This window comes from Ctenocephalides felis, unplaced genomic scaffold (assembly GCF_003426905.1).
Source record: "Ctenocephalides felis isolate EL2017-DRISC unplaced genomic scaffold, ASM342690v1 CF-g0.4_SCAFFOLD_01886, whole genome shotgun sequence".
In the NCBI taxonomy this organism is placed as follows: domain Eukaryota; kingdom Metazoa; phylum Arthropoda; class Insecta; order Siphonaptera; family Pulicidae; genus Ctenocephalides; species Ctenocephalides felis.
This window is the reverse complement of record NW_020538040.1, coordinates 78263836-78287814: the sequence shown is the minus strand read 5'-3', so window position 1 is coordinate 78287814 and position 23979 is coordinate 78263836. Positions and strand designations below refer to the sequence as shown.

General features: G+C 29.6%; 1 protein-coding gene across 3 annotated transcripts in view; it reads left to right on the top strand.

Moving 5' to 3' along the window:
* The window catches only part of LOC113378719, a 120466-nt gene extending 119509 nt beyond the window's left edge, over nucleotides 1-957 (top strand). For all 3 annotated transcript variants that reach the window (XM_026619283.1, XM_026619284.1, XM_026619285.1), the window contains one exon: nucleotides 935-957. The gene's annotated coding sequence lies outside the window, so the exon portion shown is untranslated. The remainder of the gene's footprint in view (nucleotides 1-934) is intronic.
* Nucleotides 958-23979: the final 23022 nt, after the last annotated feature.

Here is a 23979-nt window from a genome sequence, read left to right as displayed (position 1 = left end):
AAATCCATCGATAATTTCACGCAGATAACTATATTGAATTAGTGCGTCTAAGAATTGTTTTAAACAACAAAAGATAGAACGGATAAATTTTAGCTTTTCTATATGCTCAAAAAAATCTTGATAAAATTTCAATTAAAAACGTTTTCAAAAAGACGAAAATTGATCGATTATCGAACTATATAAAAAATGATTGGACAACTAATTATGAAACAGGAGAGTGAAAATTTAGAGTTGTACATAGTTTTCAATTTCGTTTTTAAAAAATTAGAATAAAGAACAAAATCAAAATAAATTGTTACGGTTGTACAACGCATGATAAAAATAAATTGTTTTTTTAAATAAAATTTAAGCTTTTTCATAAACTCAAAAATCTGAACTAAAATGAAGTCAAAAGCATTCATTGACTTAGCATGGGAACAATGTTAATGCAGTAAAAATACAAAATTTGAAGAAGTATTTATTTCAGCGTTGCTCATCCTTGATGTAGTATAATGTCAATGGTACTGGTATAAGAAAACATGCAAAGCGCTACCAGCATAAATATTTTGTTTCGGTACCCATCATGTTCGCGAAAAAATAAACAATTGAATTACTACTGAATATATCTAATTAAATTTCAAGTTTTTACAAATCCATAAAAATATGAAAAATGACTTATTTACAAAAAATACCGCGACAATGGATACGTGGACCGACATACATACCAGTTGATAAAGTGGATGAGGAGTTTCAATATTATGGGTGCCAATTTATTTTACTATTTTTGACTATTGACATTTAATTTTGTAATTTTGATGAATAATAGATTGGTATAAAGGTACAAAGAAATACGTAAATGATTCTACGTAGCATTCGTACTTGTTCTTTGTATTAGTTTATTTTGTACAATTTGAATAAATATAATTTTGATTGCTTTAAATATTATTATATGTAGCTCCGTTCTTCGGCATATGGCACCCACATTAAGCAAACCAGATGATCGAGAGTTCGTCCAGCTCTGGGTAGCAAAGTTATTCCGGCCTGAATACAACACGAAAAGATTTCGTGACAAACGTAATAAATATTTGTATTTTCTCATTATGACACTCATGAACGACGAATTGATAGGTACGTATTATTCGGTCCTATATATTTGTTTATTAGTGAATATACATTGTATGCTATAAGTACAGATACGTGAAACCGGTTGCAGTATTCGAGGCTGATGCTAGTAAAAAATAGTGAATTTCTTAAAAACGATGTTATGAGTGCATATATCATATTCTGTCTAGTCTTGAAAAATGGTCTATAAAGAATCAATTGTAAATAGATATTTAGTGAAATAAGAACATTTTTAGTTTTGATAATGCATATACTTACAACGTAATAAATGCAAATAAAGAATGCTAAATATTTGATATTAAATTGAATCCATATATAATAGGAACACTGTGAAAATATTCGAAGTTATGAATTAATTGCTTGCTATGCTTAATATGGACATTTTCGAATTTCATTGCTCCCAAGGGCTCAAACGGTTCCAAATTGATAAAAAACAATTATCTGAAAGTTTTAGCTCTTAATATTAACTTTCGACAATAACTTATATGTCATCATTGGTGAATAAAGATATGGTGTCTTACATCAGTAGATATGCGCAAAGCTAGGGTTTGTCGGTTTTCAAAAACCGGTTTTAAAAACCGGTTTTTTGGCAAAAATTATGAAATTTGAAAACCGGTTTTTAGCAGAAAAAGTCGGTTTTAACTGTATAAATGGAAAATGACAAATATAGCCAAATTTAAAAGATAGTTTCAAGCGTTTTGATTCTTGGAATCATATCGGTTTGATAGCATTTGAAATCTTATCAGTCTTCTATGGTTTCCAGAAAGGTTTTGTGTTATCTTTTTGTCTAATTTATATATTAATTTAAATTTTTATACCAATATGTATATTAATTTAAATCAGTGTGACTTCTTGAAGAATTAACTTTCTCTATTCAAACTTAAACAAAAAGAGTTTTGAGCCTTAGAAGACACAAATAAAAGAACAAGAAACTAACGAATTAATATATCAGGCTTTAAAAACAAGTCTAGCTTGGTCGGAGGTGAGAGAGTATTTTCTATTTTTTGAAATTTTGTGAGTAAACAAAGGACACGTCTGAGTAACAAATCGATAATTCTCAGTTTTTTAAAATCATATTTTATTAAACAAAAAAATAATTAGACTTTTAAAAATTAATTAATAAAACATGCTCGGGATAGAAAACACTCGGGGTTTAGCTCAATTGATAATGAATAAATGTTTTTTTATTTAAAAATATATTATTTTTAATTATTCAAGAACTTCCCTTTCACTATCATGAAAATATATATCCGCTATCATAAAATATAAATATATGATAACGAATGATTATTTTCAAAGTTATTTAATCCAGATAAACTATTATTTTTTTTGTTCTACTAATTAAAATTAAAATAATTTTGTTTACTATCCATAAAATTGAACAATAAATAAATTCAAATTCTGCTTTAAACCGCACTAAATTTGCGGGAATTTTTTTGTTATTACAAAATATTCGAGCGAAAATTGATTTTCTATATAAAATTCGAAAACCGGTTAAAACCGATTTTCTGGTAAAAGTAAAATTCGAAAACCGATTTTCTGAAATATCGGTTTTGTATAAAGTACTTCCATTTATACACTAACTTATGAATTTAAATTTATATATTTCTATAGTTTCTTCAACACTACTTTTGTGTAATGAAAATCGATGCATATTCCTTATTGTAAATTTTGTATATTTGCTAATGTTGCTAATTGCATATTTTGTTTATCGATGATCCGTAAACAAAATTTAATTAAAATGGATTCAATTATTATTTAAATTTAAATTTTATTAATATTTTACAAGTTAAACCATTGTTTCATAGTATATCTCTACGTTTCAAAGTTTTCTCAACATTTTGACATACCTTAGAAACAATCGATATATGTATGTATGTGTGTACAGGTATGTATGTATGTGCGGATACAGCATTTTGTCTACTATTTCGGGAGTACGAATCACCCGATTTGAATGGTTCAAAAAACATTTGATTTCTATTAACACGTTGACTGCATAGGTCTTTGGACCTATATTGTTTTTCTATGCTGGAACGTTTTATTTAAGTACAATATTTGTTTCCTTTATTATAGGTTTTGTACCAAGATAAATACTGTTCAAAGTTCACTTATATAGTTCAAAACATTTTTGACAGTATGGAAAACCGATTTGAATGAGTTTCAAAATATTCAAAATTTGTCCAAAAATTTTCAAAAAAAATTGAAAATTCTTTAAAACATCTATTTTTTCGACATTTTCGAAACATGTTTAAATTAGCAATTGTCTTGAAAATTAGCAATTTGTCTTAAGGAACGATGCCATGCACAACTAGTTTGTGACAAATTTACGCTGCATATAACAAGTTTTATCATTGTTAAAGTAAGCTTTTGCTTTAATTAAGGGGATACGTTTCATAATCATAAAGCGTTATATCTATGATATGCCTAAGAACATTTGAATGGTATTGGCCAATTCATTTGTTGTTAATATTAATATGTGCCGGTATAAGTGAATTTGTATCGCGTATTTGTTCCAGGTATATTTGCTGGACCGCCTCCCTTGGCTTCGATTCCAGAAGTTCAGCGTTTGAGCCACAAGAAAATCCTTCCAGCTATGTGGGAGAAGGAAACCTTTTACTGCGATCTAATAGAAGAGACTGGCGTGCGTCATACCATGAAGTGCGCCATTCACGGCGAACGACGTTGTCCTATGATTGGTGCCAGCATCAGCGAGCCTTTGAGAAAGGTTAGATTCATATTAACATTGACGAATTCAATTAAAAACTAGTGGTGCGTGCCATCATGCTTTAACGCAAATTGCTGGAACTTTCGTATCAAAAACTAATACATTTAAAAAAAAAACTTTGCAAAACTTTGAAAAAATTAGGTTTTTGAGAAATTTTGAAAATTTAAAAAAATGATTTTTTTAACTTTCCGAAGGGCAAGTTACAGTAATCGCAAAAAAATCGAAAATGAAAATTTTTATATATCTTTACGTTTCAGAAGTTCTTGAATATTTTGGCATACCTTAGTATGTGTATGTGTGTGTGTGTGTGTGCGGATACAAATTTTCGTCGACGATTTCGGAAACACGGATGAAGCGATTCGAATAATTCAAAGAACATTCGATTCATATTGATAAGAAGACGTGCTGATTAGTTTTTGGCGAAGGCAGGTCTAGCCGTTCCGAAGATACGGGGCAAAAAGTGCCAAAAACGGTAACTCGTTTTTTAAGAGAACGGATCGATTTGAATAATTCAAAAAACATTTTATTTGTATTAACTGAGTGAAGAACAGTTCAAATTTTTGGAAAGGCAGGTGCAACGACTTTGGAGATATGGAGGAAAAAGTAAAAAAATGAGCCATTTGGCGGTCAAAAATAAACATTAGACATATGCACATCAAATAATTAGATATTTTATAGAGATTTTAGCAATAAGTATAAATTTTATTTACATTCCTATGGGTTCCGTACCAATGTTTACGTGTTAGACGGCGATGCGGCGCTTACGCGCTTTGATATTTCGTCTTTATGCAGTTAAAGCTTTTAAAACAAGTTCAGAATTTCCAAAATATTTCAAAATAAATGATTTAAGATAGAATCATTTAATATGGTTCGAAATTCTATTAAAAGTTTCAAATCATTGATCAACTTTTATTGATTATTATTGATTATTTTTAATTACTCGAATTTTGAATTGCGGTACGGGAAGTTCCAGCAATTTGCCTTAAGGAACGATGCCTTAATTGCCTTAAGACAGAATTCCACTTACAGCTAGTTTTATATTTTTATTGGCCTCGCTTGCTTGAGCATTTAGCCACCTATCTTCAGTTTCATACTATCTTCTTCTTCATATAATCCTATTCTTTCCATACTTCTTAACTTTCTTCATTCTTCTTTCTTCTTCTTTACTATCTTCTCATTTCTTCTTCTAAACACTTCTTACTTCTTCTACTATACTTCTCATTTTATCTTCTATACCCTTTACTTCAATTCATTTTAATTCTAAATCTTTAATTTTTATACATTCTGATTATTTTACATACATATTTTTTATTACAATTCACAATTCTATTATAATTCCAAATTAACTCCTTAATATTTTTCTAATTTCTTGCCGGAGTTTCGAACTCAGAACCTGCAGCGTGTGAACCGGGAACGCTACTCTGTGGGCAAATCCCGCCACAAAAAAAGATTTTTTATATACTTTGACTTTGATTTTTTTTTGAACATTTTGAACATTTTTTTAAGCATTCGCGCTGCATGCCTGATTTGGAGTCGAAATATCAAATTGCGTAAGCGCCGCGTAGTCGTCTAACGTGTAAACATTGATACGTAAATGTACACAAAATTAGTACATACGATGTACGAAACGAAAATAGTACAATGTACATATGTCTAATGTCTATTTTTAACCGCCAAATCGCATTATTTTTTACTTTTTTTTCTAGGATCTCCGGAGACGCTAGACCTGCCTTCACAAAACTTTTACCAGCTATTCATTTTGTCAATATAAGTAAAATGTTTTTTGAATTACTTAATTCCGACGCTCCGTTATCCCAACAAGTGAAATACCATTTTTGAAACTTTTTGCCCCGCATCTCCGAAACGGCTAGACCTGCTTTTGCCAAAAACTAATCAGCACGTCTCCTTATCAGTAGGAATCGAATATTTTTTAATTATTCAAATCAGTTGATCCGTGTTTGCGAACACACACACATACATCAATTTTTTCTAAGATAAGCCAAAATGTTTAGAAACCTCTGAAACGTTAAGTGAATTCTTGGTCATAAAAAGCGCTCGATATCGTCGCGAACTAAATTTACAACGTTTAATTTTTGCCTTTTCAAGTTCATTCATTAATTTATAAACACTCTAATTATTTCATATATAAATTTCACCACATATATATATATATATATATATATATATATATATAATATATATAATATATAATATATAGACCTTGACGTCAAGCCGAAGCAGGGTCAATGATGTTAACTGTCTTCAAATAAAAGACAAAAAAATCACATTGTTTGGAAAATATGAGCTTTTAAGTTCAGCATAGGGCTCTGGTGAAATTATAGCCACTTTTCGGTTAATTTGGTTACTTTATTAATTTTGTTAATTTTGTTTATTTAAACTTTGGAACCGTAACCGAATAACAAAATCAAATCAAAACATTAACAAAATTGCCCCATTTTTTCAAGTATTAGGACTTTTTATTGAACTATAAATTTAAAAAAAAATATAATTGGTCTATTTTGAGAGGCTCCTCTTTATAAAAGAAAGTACTAAGGTGTGCTGGCAAGTTTCATCAAAAGTTAGCGCATTTAATCAGGATTGTAAAATGGTATAATACTTGCAAATTTTGGAGTAAAAAAATAAAAACCGAAAAACGCATGGTTTTTGCTAGTACATTTTAGTCACATTTAGTTTAAACATTTGTCGCAAGCGCGACTTCAATAAGCAAGAGAGATTGCACTAGCAAAAGCCATGTCAGTTTCGGTTTTAATTTTTTTACTCAACATTTTTCAATAACAAAATTTTCAAGTATTGTAACCATTTTATAATCGCCATTTAAATTAAATGCGCCAACATTTGATGAAACATGCAAACACAGTTAGTACATTCTTTTTAAAGGAGGGCCTCTCAAAGTCGACCAATTTTAACAATTTGAAAATCGTAGTTCAACAAAAAGTCAACAATACTTGGCAATTGTGGTATTTTTTACTATGATTCTAAAAATGTTAATCAGGGTTACGTTTCCAGAGTTTCGCATTCGATTCTAATAAAAGTTGATCACGATGACCAAAAAATGGTTATTATAATGGCACTTCTTATTATTATAATTATAATTAATATTTTGATAATTGTAACTTTTTATATTGTATATTTAATAATAGTAGTGTTTATGATGTTAATTTTAGTTTTGTTTATCTCTCTATCCTCAGCGTTTATTTTTGCAAACCTTTATTATATATTATTTTGATACATGTATTGTTCTTAATTTTTTTTATTAGTTTTTATTTAGGTTATAATTATACATATCTTATTATTAACCCTCTCGCTTCGACTATAGGCGACATGCGCTCCGCCAACTATGTGTACGAGTGTCGTTTATAGACGACATCCAATGTGTCAATCTTTTCTTTAACCCTCCGTCGGTCGGCGTGGTCTGGCCAGACTTTTTTCGACTTCAATTAGAAAAAAAAAATACTTCTAGTAATCCTATCGACTTGAAATTTTTGACTTTTCCTAAAATTTCATTAGCTGTCGATCAATGAAAAAATCAGGACGAAAAAATGTACAGAAGGATAATTATAAGGTTTTAATTTTTTTTATACTTCGAACGGTCGGAAAGGTCTGTCTAGACCACCCATACATTTTGTATGAAATATACGCTTTTTCATAGTATTTTCTATTCAAACTGCGTTGTTTATATTCTTTGCTATGTGTTCTAACATGAATGTTAGTATTTTTATGACGAAAGTTTGTTGAAAACCTACCAAATCGCAAACACTGAAAATCGGATGAGTAATGCACACATTCATTCAGGCGCCAAAAAGAATAAATACTGTTTTTCATTGATTTAAAACAGAAAAATTAACAAAAAGAGCAACGTTTTTTTTATATTTCTTGATTTTTTTATATAATCGTTAATACATAAGACACCAAAAACTCATTTATCCCATATAAATGCATGTAAAACGAATGGTGGTCCAGCCAGACCTTTCCGACCGTTCAAAGGTGAAAAAATATCCGACCGACGGAGGGTTAATATTTATCACTATGAGTTGAACTATTGAGAATTCTAGTTTGTTATAATAATCAGAAGAGTAATTGTTAAATTTTAAATGCGGTCCGTACAGAATCGTCATCCCTGCGGTAAGCACTCGCGTATAGAAAGTGTTAATTATGACTATTGTTAGTAATGCCAATTAATTAAATTGGAGAAGTATCAAAATTCTATAAAATACTTTTTACAATAATACAATTATTATATTTTTTCGGATTTTTAAGGCGCAGGATCGTCAATTCCTCATGATGCTCCACTGGGCCAGGCCACTTGCTTCGCTCTTAAAGCGGTTTTCAGATAAAAAGCTAGCGGGCATGTGGATAAAGCACCTTTGCTCGCTTCCTAGATCAGCGTGCAATTTTCTCCGAGGAATTCGAAATGATTACATGATGTGTCTTATGGGTTACCTTACCCACCAAGAATTGCATGGACCCTTTTTGGATTATCCGGTTGCCGGTGAATTGGTACCTTTAGCTGAAGCAGCAAAAATTGCAGCAGCTGAGCATGAGCTCATGGACCCTTATGGTGTTGAGACCAATTCGTTCTTAAGCCGGGCGCCTAAAATTCCGAGGGGGACGCCAGGTGCTTTTGCTTTTGTAGCGATTACAGGAGATGGCTTGACCGACATATGTGGTCGCAAATAATTCCATCTGTATTAAAATTTATGATTGTCTCGATATTGAATTATAATAAAGTTTTTCATTATGGTACTATTTATCTATCCTTCTACTGTAGTACGTAGTAATATAAGCACTCGACTATATTATTGTCTGCAATAGTAGGATTAGTATAATTTATTTTGCCAAAACAGAAGTTCAAAATTTTATAATTATAGGTGATAAGATATTAAAAAATAATCAATAATCAAATTATCTTCTATATATATAAAAATAAGTCAGGTTTTCTTTCCTGACGAAATAACTCCAGAACGCACAAACCGATTTTGACAATTTTGCATTTGTTGGAAAGGTCTCGGGTTCTGCAAGGTTTATAGATAAGAACATTAGTGGTGCATGGCATCGTGCCCTAATGCAAATTGCTGAAACTTCACGCACCGTAATTAAAAATTCGAGTAATAAAAATAATCAATAATTGTTTTAAATAATTGCAAATAGATTATCTTCTATATATAAAAATAAGTCGGGATTCCTTACTGATCAAATTTTTCCTTTTCAAATATAAAACAAACAAAAAATTTCTTCATCTTTCTCACGAAACCATCTGGTGGCGAAACGGAGTTCGTCGGGTTTGCTAGTTACTTATAGATATTTCATTAACGATTTCTATAGTAGAGTGAATAGCAATGACGTATTTTCTGTATATATATATATATATATATATATATATATATATATATATATATATATATATATATATACAGGGTCGGATTTAGAAATTTGGCGCCCTGGGGCACTGACAAAAATACCCCCTGGATTTTTACTTAAATAGTTTTTATATAAAATTCATTTTAAATTCATTTAAAATTTATTACGCATCACATACTATAAATAGTGGTGCTTCGCATTCCGCCTTAAGGCAAATTGCTTGAACTGCCTGTACCGAAAATTAAAATATTTTTTTTTTTTTGAAATCTGAAAGAACTGACAGTTTTTTTTATATTTTGAGATTTTTTATATGTAATAGAGATATCATCATCTATACAATTCGCATAATGACTCATTTAAGGTTTTCTTTCCTCATATGTTAATCGTTAAGCGATCACAATTAGATGGCAACGTATGATTATTATTATTAGTAAGTTAATATTATTATATTCACACATTTTAGTGGTTTCATCATATACTTTGATTAATGAGTTTTAATGCGAAATAAAGTTTTCTATACAAATTTGTCACATAACTGTTTTAGGTTTAGATTGTCAAATTTAAAATAAACTAAAAATACATAATCATGATTTACGATTTTATTACAAAATATTTAATATAATTATTTAGGAAATATGTTCTTGCCAATTTATCATTTATACAATTACTATTCATTCATTAATACTAGATTTTAAATAGATATAAAGATACTTATTGATATTGACTCTTATCAAACTTTATATATTATATTATACTATAAATATATATATATATATATATATATATATATTCGCATGGGCACATATGTTTTTCAAATACTAAGGATCAAAATAAGATACTTTGCTGAAAAAACCTTTTCTCTAAAATCAATTCTGATGTCCCGTGCATTGTACCAAAGATTGGATCAAATTTTGAAAAATCCTGTTTTGGCTTATTTAGAGCGACCCAATAGTGTCCAAATGTATGACCGACCCCCAACTAACTTTGGCTTCACTCCTTACAGGTCCTCCATACAAAAATCGACCTTTCAAAGGTAGTGGTGGCCGTTCATATATTTGGACGCGACTGGGGCACTCTAAATGGGCCAAAACGGAATTTTTCAAAATTCAACCCTTATTTTTGGGTCAATGCACGTGACATTAGGATTCATTTTAGAGGTTTGGTTTCTTCAGCAAAGTATCTTATTTTGATCCCTAGTATTCAAAAATCATATGTCCCTAAGCGACTTTTAAATCAACCCGCCCTAATATATATATATATATATATATATATATATATATAATATATATATATATATATATATATATATATATATATATATATATATATATATATACATAATATAGAAATTGAACACTTACACAACACTTATTCCAAAATCTAATGCAAAATTTAATTTATTTTTATCAAGTTACTATTGTTTGCACTCATATCGAATGAAAGTGAACTCAGCAAATAATGATTATTATATTTAAGTTTATATTTTTGATAGACGCTCATATTTAATTTTTGTAAATCTTAAGTTAGTGAAAATTTTTAACAATTGGCGTAAGAAAACATTTAGATTAAAACATAACAAAGTTTAAAAACAATTCATATTATATATAATCAATTATTAACGCGTTACTATAATTACTTCGGTGTTAGCATTTGCCAGCCGAATTGCCGATTTGCGGAAGTATACTGATCTTTGTTGTATAATCGATCCAATCTGTCTCTAAAATGAAGTTGATCCTCGTATTTATAAAAGTTGTCCACTGGTCTCGGAGTAGTAGTTTTTGCTTCCGCTGCTTCATCAAATTGTTTATAATTTTTGTAATGGTGGTGATCTGAATGATGGTGATGATAACCAGGTCGCCCCCCATAATCGTATCCATATAAACCTGAACCGTGTCCCCCACCAAGTTGATTGAAACCGTTCGATGAAAATAAACCACCAAAACCAAATACGCTGGATATTACCACGGCCATTTTGCAAATAAATATTGCCTTTTTACTTATGAGAATGAGAACTCCAAAAATCAAAGGCAGTAAAGTGGCCAGATTGAACTTCAAGCCTAGTAGTAGGGGTACAATAAACTGTCTCGTCAAAACACGTGCTGAAAAATTCAAAAATTATCAGATATTGTCAGTGTGATAATATTATTTTTTTTACTATCATAAACGCATGATTTGTAAACTATTTAAAATATAGTGTACAAGCTACTCATACTTGCAGTAAATTGTCCAAAACGCGCTGAGGATTGTGTGGTACTATTTAGTTTCTATTATTGTTTTATCATAACAGTTGAAATGCATAATTTTGTCTTTTAAAAATATTAATTTATAATTATTTTATTATTATAACTAAAGTTCGATTCAGTATTATCCTAGTTCCAAATGTGACCAATTATCTAATATATCATAAATGAGAACTGTTCTGAGTGAATAAATTTAAAATATTATTTCAATAGTATTTACTGTACATACAATTATCAAAGATTTGTGATTTTGTCTACTGAAAAAAATATTTCACTATGCCATGTCTGATGTGATATTTTGAAAATATTAGTGGAAATTATATTGGTTCATCACGTGGATAAAAGAAAAAAGATATTCATTTTTTGCATAAAATATTAAGGAGCAAATTTTTTCAAATTTTGGTAATTGCTAATTGCTATTATTTATCAAATATGGTTTGGTATGCGATACTACTTCACACATCAAAATATAGTAAAATCTGGTTGCTGTCATCCTTACACAATAAAAATTTCAGTGGATTGTCTATATAGATTTCAATTTTTATTTGATTTACATCATATTACTCATATAAATCTTATTATATAAAAAATAAGAGAAATAATTGATGGACTATAAGAATTCAGACACAAATATTGCCAGTTTTAATGCATAATTTCGTTATATGAATATAATATTTTGTAATTGTGTTATTATTATCAGCAAAGTTTGATATCTGTTCAGATCCTTAGCGCCTTGAGGCAATATTCTGATACTTCCCGTATCGACAATTAAATTTAAAAAAAAAATGAACCATGGATATGGAACGCATATAAATGTGAACATAGTTTGTACTTGTTATAAAACTCTCTATAAAATAACTGATAATTTGAGGTGCATATGTCTAATGATTATTTTTGTCTGACAATTTTTTTCACTTTTTTCATTAAATTTGCGAAACCGCAAAGCCTTTCCAAAAGTTGAATCGGTTTTTTATTTTGGTAATACAAATGAAATGTTTTTTGAATCATTCAAATCGGATTCTCCGTTCTCTCAAAAAGTGAATTGCCGTTTTTGGCACATCTTTTCCCGTATCTTTGAAACGGTTGGGCATGTTATGCCATGTCATGTCATGTTACCAAGAGCAAATCAACACGCCCCATCAATACAAATCGAATGTTATTTGAATTATTCAAATCGGTTGATCCGTGTTCACAAAATCGTCGACAAAAAATTTTATCCGCACATCGCTAGGGTTTATACAAAAACCGACATTTCAGAAAACCGGTTTTCGAATTTTAATTTTACTAAAAAACAGGTTTTAACCGGTTTTTGAATTTTATATAGAAAATAAATTTTTGCTCGAATATTCTGTAATTTATCCGCAAATTTAGTGTAATTTAGACCACTATTTGACTGAAATACTTCAGTGTCCAACTTTATAGATAATAAACAAAATTATTTTAATTTTTATTAGTAGAACTAAAAAATAATAGTTTATCTGGATTAAGTAACTTTGAATATAATTATTTGTTATTCATGCATCATTTTCACATATAAGAATAACATATAATATAAGAATGAACATATTTTTATAATAGTAAAAGGAAAGTTTTCGAATAAATTAAAATAATACATTTTTAAATAAAAAAAAATCATTAAATTAAAAAAAAAAGATACATGTTGATACATACTTGTTAATATCAATTTTAGTTTTAAAACAATTAAGCTAAACTCGGGTATTGTCTGTTCCGAGCAATTTTAATTGATTAATTCTAAACATTTTAGTTGTTTTTTTATTTAATAACATATGATTAAAAAAAACTTAGAACGTCGAATTGCTACTTGGACGTGCCCTTTGCAATATTTCCTGAAATAGAAAATACTCTCATACTTGCGACCAAATTATGCTTAATTGATTTTAAAGCCTGATATAATAATTATAAGTTTTTTGTTTTTTTATTTGTGGCTTCAAGGGTTTAAAACTCTTTTTTAAGTTTGAGTAGAGGAAGTTACTTCTTCAAGAAGTAGTCACACTGATTTTAATTAATATATATACACTGGTATAAAAATCTAAATTAATAAAAACAAAACCTTTCTGGGAACCATTGCAGACTGATAAGATATCAAATGCTATTGAACCGATATGATTTCAAGAATCAAAACGCTTTCATCTATCTTTTATATTTGGTTATATTTGTCATTTTTTATTTATACAGTGAAAACCGAATTTTTTCACTAAAAAACCGGTTTTCGAATTCCATAATTTTCGCCAAAAACCGGTTTTTAAAACTGGTTTTTGAAAACCGACAAACCCTAGCACATACATACATAACACACATATATCTATTTTTTGTAAGGTATGCCAAAATGTTAAGAAACTTTTGAAACGTAAATATATATGCTATTTGTTTGCGATTTCTTTAACTTATTTTACTGGAAGTTTATTAAGAGTGAGCATTTTTTTGAGTAAAAAAAATCTATTATGCGATATATTCTTACCTAAAGTCTTCTGTACCGTCACGCTATCATAATATCACCAATAATTTAATCGAATTTGTCGTCTCGCTCAGTTGATAATTATCCATCGTTTTAGAGAAACTTGATTCAAAAGTAACGAGCAAAAGGAGGATTAAAAATGTTTGAAGAAATCTCCTTAAGTCGGTCAAGCGCAGAGGGTTCATTTAACATCTTACCTTGACGTATCATATTATACCACTTTCTCCAACACATCACAAACACCACAATAGTCGCTCTCACCGAAAATATTTTTTATAAGTTTTAATGTCATAAGTTATTCCAGGCCAATTACCTGTACTGGGTTCTCGTTCCGAATCTCGATCGTATATATTGTCTCTCTCCTGGTTCCCGTCCATGATGAACTCGAGCAAACCGGGTCCATTCGATGATGGCCCGATGCGGAGAATCAATCCCGGATGGATCGTGCTCATGTCCCACTCCATGCTGCGTTTACTCATTATGGCGTTGGCTCCTTCCAAAATACCCCTGTAATTGATGTCGGTGTCAGAAAGCAAAAAAATCAAACGAGGAAATATTTTAAACATCAATTCGGCACGAACAAACGAAAATTACGTGGAATGTAGTTGATGCTGCGTTTTTATGGTAGTAAAAAAACAATTGATCGTTTCAAGAAAGCATAAATTGTTGAACTTAAAAGGTCTAATAATAAATTGGCAGTACTTTTTGTGAAACCGATTTTTTGCTTAGAACATTTATTTAAATTGTGAATAACATTCACTGGTGCCTTTTTCGGCTGCGAACTACTTAGCAGAATATTTTTTAACTGTTTATTTAATTTTTAATAATTATTCATTAACTTCCCGAAGGAGAAGTTTCTGTTTTCATCAAAAAATCCGATTCGCTAATTTTATGTTTTCTCGACGTTCCAAGTCATTCTGAATCGAATAAGACCAAATTTGGAAAAAGTATTTGTGTGTGGTGTATGTGAACAGATTTTTTGCCGTAACTCGACGTTTTCTCAATTTAAAAGCCATTCGATGTATCTAGATGAGGACTATTGTTTGTCAGTTTTGTGCGATGATCGGCCAAGCCGTTTCATTATAAATCGCAGAAAAGTGAAAAATTTTTCGTCTGCGTTTTAGCCCGCAATTCTGAATCGATTTTGAAAATTCAATAACCGTTCGAAAGATAATGGTTGGGAATCGTGCTGATTAGTTTTTGGTAGAGATTGGCCGGGCTGTTTTCTTGTAATAAAGTTTTTTAAAAAAAAAATTCGACGATTTTTATGATTATTTTTTCGACGGTAGATACCATAGTCTTCTAGATCATACTAAAATATTACGGCCCTACGACAACTCGTTTCGCTTTAAAAATTCTTCAAAGTTTGCGAAAATTAGTATGGCCTTTTTGGCATTTGTCAAAATTGGAACTTTCATCGACGTTTGCTCAAAAACGCCTGAACCGATTTCAGAAATTTGAATGTATCTCGATGAGGACTATCGTTGCTCAGTTTTGTGTGACGATCGGTCGAGTCATTACTTTGTAATTTGGAAAAAAGTGTTAAACTTTTCGTCCACATTTGAGCTCATACTACCGAATCGATTTTGAAAAATCAAAAACTGTTCGAAAGATATTAGTTGAGAATGACACTGATTAGTTTTAGGTGAAAATCTACCGAGCCGTTTTCTTGTAATTAACTGTTGAAAAAAAATTTAAGCCGATTTTTTTGTAACTTTTTGGCGATATATATCATGGTCTTATAGAACTTACTGAAATATTACGGCCTTACGACAAGTAGTTCAATTTTAAAAATTCATCAAAGTTTGAGAAAATGAGTAATTTTTTTGACATTTGTTAAAATTAAAATGAGACGATTTACTTGGTATAACGATAGAGAACTTGGTCTTAATAAACATGCTAAACGATTAAAGTCCTACAAAAACCTGGCTCAATTATAAAAATTATAGATTTTTGAAAATTTGCTTTTAAAAAATATTCCGACCGGGTTGACGTTTTCGATTTTTAATAATGTGTAATAAATCCACTTTGAATACTTTTAACTACGCATAAATTAATTTATCTATCATGGATTAAGTCGATTATTTACACAAATCGGGAACTTCATGTAACTTGACTCAAGGCAAAATACCAATACCAACTAGTTTTTGCTTGCAACAGTTTTGCTCCCAAAGGCTCAAATGCTTTCAAATTAATAAAAAATAAATCTTTAATAGTTTTAGTTCTTGATATTAACATTTAGATAGCCCGCACTTCAATTAAAAGTTTCATATATTCATTATTAACATATGTCGTAAGTAAATTCTTCCGCCATCTGTGATAGCAGACTTTTAGCACTTGTAGTTTTGATGGCAATTTATTACTTATAATTTGAGTGTCTACAGCACCAATTAAATAAATATTTTGCTGCAAAATTAATTTTGATGTCATAATAAATAAATATTTCGTTAATTTAATTTTGGGTTAAGTGAATTACAAATATTTTAGGTGTCATATAATTAGAGTTTACAAATGCTATCATAAGTGGCGCAAGAATTTACTTAATGACATATGTTGATAATAAATATATGAAACTTTTAATTGAAGTGCGCACTATCTAAATATTAATAGCTAAAACTATTAGAGATTTATTTTTTATTAATTAGGAAGCCCTTGGGAGCAAAGAAATTCGAAAATATATATATGTCGAGATTCGAACAAAGATTCGAAAAAGTAATAAACAACAAAAGTTTTTTAAAAACATTTCTTTAATTATTTACTGTCGACAGAGCAAATTACGTTCCATCTTCAGAAACTTAATCTTGATAATATTTTAACTAACAATATATTTAAGAAAAATAGAAAATTGTGGATTTTTATGATTTGAATAAAATTCTGTTCTTAACATTTTTTAAATACTTTTTAATTTTCTAATACTTCTAATATTTTGTTATATAATTCACATTTATTTTATTATTTTCATTTTGATGATGATATGTTTTTTTTTATTATTATTTTTACAGCAATCAGAACCTTACGTCCTATGAGCTGATGGGCTAAAACTTCTCCTTACTTCGTATTTTTAGATGGTAACCCAATGGTTACCTTCCATATTTGATGATTTTTGTATTAGAATTAATCTAATAGGGCTCACTTTTTTATTGGTGCAGCAATGCCGGGCAAGGGCTATTTTCACTTGGAAACATATTGCTATCTATATTTCCAAGTGAAAATCGTTGTCATTGCTGCCTGACAACAGGCTGCTCGAAGTGGGTATCGAACCCGGAACCTCTGAAACAAGTCCCGTCGCTCTTAACCGCTTACCTACGGGCGAGCCCTATGATAATATGTGTCATATTTTTTATAATGTTATCTCTTCCACAATTTCATTTATTTTATAAAAATCCACAGTTTTTTACTTTAAAATATTGTTTGTTTAAATATTATCAAGATTTTGACAGATGTCCAGAAGATGGGACGTAAATAGATAAAAAAATGGTTTATTAAAAAACTTTTTTTTCAATTTTTTTTGTTCAACACAAAACATTTTACCAAATATTTACAAATCCAAGACTCTACCATCTAATATATAAATATAAATATATATTGTACGTGTTTCTAATTATACTTGTAGTTGTAATTATATCGAATGTATTATGCTACATTATTCTTATCGTTTTTGTCTTTTTAATTTTGTAAATACTCCTACTCTTATAGGACTTATTCTGTTATTTTCATAAAAATAAATTAATATAAAAGCTTTTTTATAATGGAAAGTTTTTTATCTTATTACACTTAACCACAATCGGCTGAATTCAGATGTCATATCTCAAGAAGAAAAGTTTTTATTTTGAACAATAGACGAACTTTTGCATAACTTTTGGGTATTTAAATAAAAAAGTCATCGACGACAAAGAGCCTGAAAGACTTATATAAAATAGCCGCGACTTTCCCGTAGGGTAAGTTTTTTTACGTTTCAAAGTCTTCTGAACATTTTAGCATACTTTAGAAAAAATTGATGTAATTGTGTATGTATGTGCGGATACAATTTTTACGTCGACGTGATACAATTTTTTGTCGACGTTTTGGAGAACACGGATCAACCGATTTGATTTATTCAATAAACATTAAATTGCTTTTGATGAATAGGCGTGCTGATTAGTTTTTGATTAAGGCAGGTCCTATCGTTTCGAAGATACGGGGCAAAAAGTGCCAAACATTGTAGCTAGAGAATGAAGCGTCCGATCTGAATGAATCAAACAACATTGTGCTTGCAATTTTTAGGAAGGCAGATCCAGCGGTTTCGGAGATCCTCAGAGAAAAGTAAAAAAAAAATCATTTGGCGAATAAAACTGGTGATTAGTCATACACACATCAAATTATCAAATATTTTATGGAGAATTTGATAGTAAGTACAAATTTTGTTTACATTTCTATGGGTCCCGTACCAATGTTTATCTGTTTGATTGCAATGACTGCTTAATTTTTGCCTTATAAGTTTACATTTAATAATTAATATTAATATTAAATTTCAATTGAATAATTAAATTTAATATTAAATTTCAATTGAATGATAGTGATTGAATGACATTTCACGTCTTACCTAAAGTCCATTGGATCTTTATCCAGAAAGTTCTCGAGTGATCTGGACTCTCTACTTTCCAGTTTCATTTTCAGTCCATCTATTACTGAAAAATTATCCGAATCTTCCCACAGTTGAAGCACGTGGAGAGCTTTGTACCCCGCACACGTCATGACGCTTTCGGTAATACGACCTCCATTCTTGTTTCGCAAACATTGGCCTAAGGATTGACCATCAACGACATGGGCGTGTACAACTTTTGTATATATGTACACGGATAGATAAGTGAAAACAACATTTATTTCCAAATGACTGATGTACCTGAAATAGAGCAATGGTCATAACTTATTCTGGACAAACTAAACATTCGATGATCATTAACAAATCCAATCACGTAATAATTTATCAATGAACATGTATACAATTTAAATAAACAAGTATATCTGAAAAATAAAGAATTTAGTTTAGTTTTCATACGTGGAATAAGTAATTAATTATCTTAAGAAGTTTCTTCGCTTTTTTTTTCCTTTGGGTTATTATTCATCTCAGTAACGGCCAACATTTTTTAGTTCCGGTGTGTGTTCTCACAATATGATTTTTAATTTGTGTGCAAAAGTATGCTACGTTGTTAAATGGCGTTATTTTTATGCGATCTAAGATACGGCTTTTCATTTCATTAATGAATTTCATTTACATTAATTATAAATGCGCAATACATGTGATAACTTCTTCATTATGTAAATCTTGGAACAATATAAAATATAGATTCTTGAAATATATTAAATTGATTGCTGCTTCATATTTAATAATTTCGTGATATTATACGTTTATTCAATTATCCACCTTTGCAAATTTGTTTCTTATTTGAGCATTATATAAATCTGAACTTTTAATAACAGTCTAAAGGAAAATATATAATACTATGCAATGACTGTATATATATACATATATATATATATATATATATATATATATATATATATACTTGAAGTTCTTTGCAGCCCAATTTTTAATTCTGTACGTCGCCGTCGTTAAGTAAACATGCTTTATATTGGGGCATTATGTGCTCTTGTAATTTTTTAATAATTATCTATTAGTTATTAATTGACGATTAGGCAGCAAAATACTTCAAATATATATCAACGTCGATAGATAGCTAATATTATATATGATTTTAATATTTTGAACTTCAAAGTTTTATTTATTCAATTTTTTATTTATAAATATTTTTCACGTTTCAGGGATATACGATGTTAGGAACTTTGAACGTGATCAGAAACTTTGAATTATTGGAACCAATATTTCAAAATTAAATACACACTAAAATTGAACAAATTGAACTTGTATTAGAAAATATAGCTGAAAACTTCTGGAACAATGGATGCTTACTGTTGTGAGTACAACAATATGAAATATTTATATCCCCATAAATATTTTTTTTAAAACAAAGAGGTGTTTTTTCACAAAAATTAACTGAGGTAAATAGATCCTACTACCGATACCTCAAAAACAAGTAAAGTAAGATAAATTCTAACAACAATATTTGAAAGTAAATGGCAACAAGCCATCACCTTGACGCGTACGAAGTCGCTACCAGGAGATAAACGGCAATGTTTAAAAGATCATAACAAAAGTATTTTCTTTCGTTGTTAGATTTGTTGGTTGTGAGCATAAATTTTGTGGGTACATTTTTTACAAAGATAACCTTGATTAGGTATTTCAGAAATATTAATCAGCAGAGTTGGAATAACTATTTTTTAATTTACTTTTTTTAACATAGTTTACATTTTATTCACTATTTTTTATTATTTACACATTTGCCAATGTAAAGTTTAGTTGGTTCTTTTCACCCCTCTCACGTCTTAGCTTTTATAGAGGTTTGATAAAAAAAAAACTGTTAAATCTGTCGGAAAATTAACAATACATTTTATAAAATAATTAAATAACATATACGTAAAAGTTATATTAAGGTCTCGTAAATTAAAGAACGGAACAACAAAGAGACTAACAAGGAAAGAAAATACTTCTGTTATAGATTTTCAAAGGTTGTGAAGTACTACCACGTATTTATAAATATATATATATATATATATATATATATATATTTATATATATATATATATATATATGGGTGTGTGTGCGTGTGCGTGTGTATGTATGAAGAAGAGAAAATTAGCAATTTGTTTCGATCCGATTTTTTCATTGAATTATCGCACGGCGCGAACTCTCACTTTTGTCTCGAGTAGTGAGAAGTAAGAGTACCGCACATCCGGCCTTCTTGGAAGTACGTATTATACATTGTTGTGTGGTCGAAGTCGAAGTACATGCTTATGTTCAATAATAATATCGCATATTTTACTGCGTTCTTTAATCGAATTTAAACCGCTATAGAGATTATAAACCTACTCGAACACAATAAAATAGATTTATGTATTCAGGATCCGCTTTCCAACTCTTCAACAGTATTAAATAGGTAAAAGTATTTATGTATATCCTGAATGCATGATAATAAAAGATTTTATATATTGCTATTGAGAAACGAATTTACTTCGTGGCTTAAGATGACTTTTCAAGCTAATTTTCATAGAAAAACAAATTCTATATTGCACATTTTCAATAGTTTTCATAGTTTTATTATTAACATTCCGAATGAAAATTTGTTTCGGTAGAAAACCCAGCTTCCTAATTTCATTTCATTTCAAAATTCGGCATTTTCTCAAAAAAATTAAAATCCATTTATTGAAACGCGATAATAAGGAGTAACTTTGCAAATTGTTTCGTACGCTACTATTGTTTCTAATTTTTTGTTGAAAATACTGTCTCAAAACTGGTAGTACTATGGGGAAGTCCCGTAACGCCGGACGATTCCTAGTGCCGGACACTCTCTTTAACACGTATTATTTAAGCAAGTATAAATCTTTTCATTTTGAAATACTAGTGAAAGGGGCGCGAGTGGCCCAGAGGTACAGAATCATACGCCGTTTGCTGTTTTAGGCGCAAAATCACGGCGTCACCTAAATATCAATTGAAGTAATTCTAGTATATTTTTGCATTTACATTTGAGTGGTATTCAAAGATAAAAGTAGTACTTGATTGTTTTTATTAACATGGTAGAATATTATTAGATCTTTTAAACAATTTTAGTAGGTACCACCAAATGAACGAAAATGTATGTCCCTTAGCACCGGACATTGAGTCGTTCCTTAGCGCCGGACAGTAAACTTATTGTGAGAATTTACATAATTTATTCTAATTACTTAATTTTGTTCTATGAGTGCTTACGGTCTCTCCATTTTTTGTATTTCCTAGTCAAAGAATAGAAAGCTTATGACGAATGCTCCAATTGAGAGCATTGGCGTGGCCCAGCCAAAAGGGTGCATGAATGTGATATGGATGAATAGTGACTTTTTTGCAATATCTAAGAATATTCGTCACACACATGTGCAGACATTCCAGAGTGAGGAGATAGCTACATATGTGATCAATGCAGGTTATTTTCAATTGTCCGGTACTAGGTGCGACTTCTTAAAATCATACTTTTTGTTACCAAAGTTTGATTGATAGTATTTATTATTTTTTAGCAAAAGCTGCGTTTTTGTTAATTTATTTTGATTTCCAACTTTGTTATCTAACATAAGACATAATTTAATAAACATTTCGTGAAATATTTTTTGATTTATTTATAAATAATCTTAGGTGTCCGCCACTAGGGGACTTCCCACTATATAATTTAGAACTGCACGAAAGATAAGTTGGGAATTGTGGTTATTAGTTTTTGGTAAAGATCGGCAGGGCCGATTTTTTTAAAAATTAATTGTTAAAATTTTATTTTTAATGATTTTATACAACATTGTATGACGATAGAACTTTAACGAACCCAATGAGCTGCTACGAATGTCGTTCATGGACGACATCCGCATGGCGTGCTATGTGTATGAATGTCGTCCATGAACGACTTGTTCTGTGCCGTACTTTGCTTCATGATTTATCACTATGAGTTAAACTATTGGTAATTCTAATTTTCATTGTAATCTTTAGTTTATTAGAAGCGCAGTTTTTATTTTTTTAAAACATTTTTTTTGGTAATGATAGAAATATCTTAAAATATATCACTGTGCCTGGCCCGGTATTTTCAATAGCACCACTAATGGACGCGCTGTTCCGTACAGCAGCGACAATCCTGCGGTAAACACTCTCGTATTATTTAATTATAAGTTATAATATATGTAATTGAATTAATTATAGTGCACAAACCGCACGAAAACTCATAAATTATAACCCTTATAATTACTTAAACATATAAATTATAAATTATAAACCTTATAATTTATAAGTTTGCTTGGAATATGTGAATTGGGACAGGCACTGATTAGTTTTTAGTGAAAGCAAAAATTTTATTTTTGAAATAAATAGGTGAAAATTTCATCTAAATAGTTAAATCTCAATTTTTATTGCATAGGACAATTCATGCAACTTAAGACAAAGTTCCAGAAGCTAGTTTTTTAATTAATAGTATTATTACTTAACAATTTATCACTAACTTTAATGCTTCTTCGGAAGCGACTATTAGGGAACTATTTTGCGTGTTTTGTGTAATTGCTTTTTTTAAATTTTGAAAGATGTTGAAGTTTTTTTCAAACAATCACATATATACCGAAAAACTCAGTTGTATCACACTTACATTATTAAAGACACACTAACTGATGATTAAGTAGAATTAATTTTTAATTGCAGTAATTTAAGTAATTCGTTCGCATTAAGTTGTTTTTCGCACTTTTCACACACTATTGTTATAATCTGTAAATAAAAAAAATTAAAATACAAAACTTTAATAATTTTATACTTCTAAAAATGGTAGGTAATTAAAAATACATATATATATATAAATAAAATTATTCAATGTATATAAATATATAATATATTATATACTGACTAGAAATAATTTATTTCAATTGTAACATCTTACAGAACAAATTCACAAATAATTCTATTCCGCAAAGTTTGTAACCTTTTATATAAGTTTTATTGTGCGAATGTGATATAGTAGGATAAGTGAATTAACATTTTTAACAATAAGTTTGGCAAACAAGTGAAGGGAAATGGAAAGTAGTTACAATTTAGATATAGTGAAAATGTATTTTGGCGATGATAGAACCTTTGTCAATTCACTTTCATTTCCCAAGACATACGATTGCTAGTGTGTAGTCATTATCCTCCACGGTCCGTCAGGTCTGAACTGGCGGCTTCCGTTGTTACAAATTATTATTCGCCGGGTTCAATGTCACATCACATTTCATTGCCCCGAAAGAAATTTCCGCGACATTTAAGAAACAAAATATATATAAAAAGAAAATCTTCAACGCATTCACTGACTGTTCTGTGCGGAAAGCTTCTTTTCATTTGTATATCAATTACATGCTGTCTATTTTATAAAGATACTAGCTGACCCGGCAAACGTTGTTTTGCTAAATAATAAGGTATATTCTAAACAATTTCA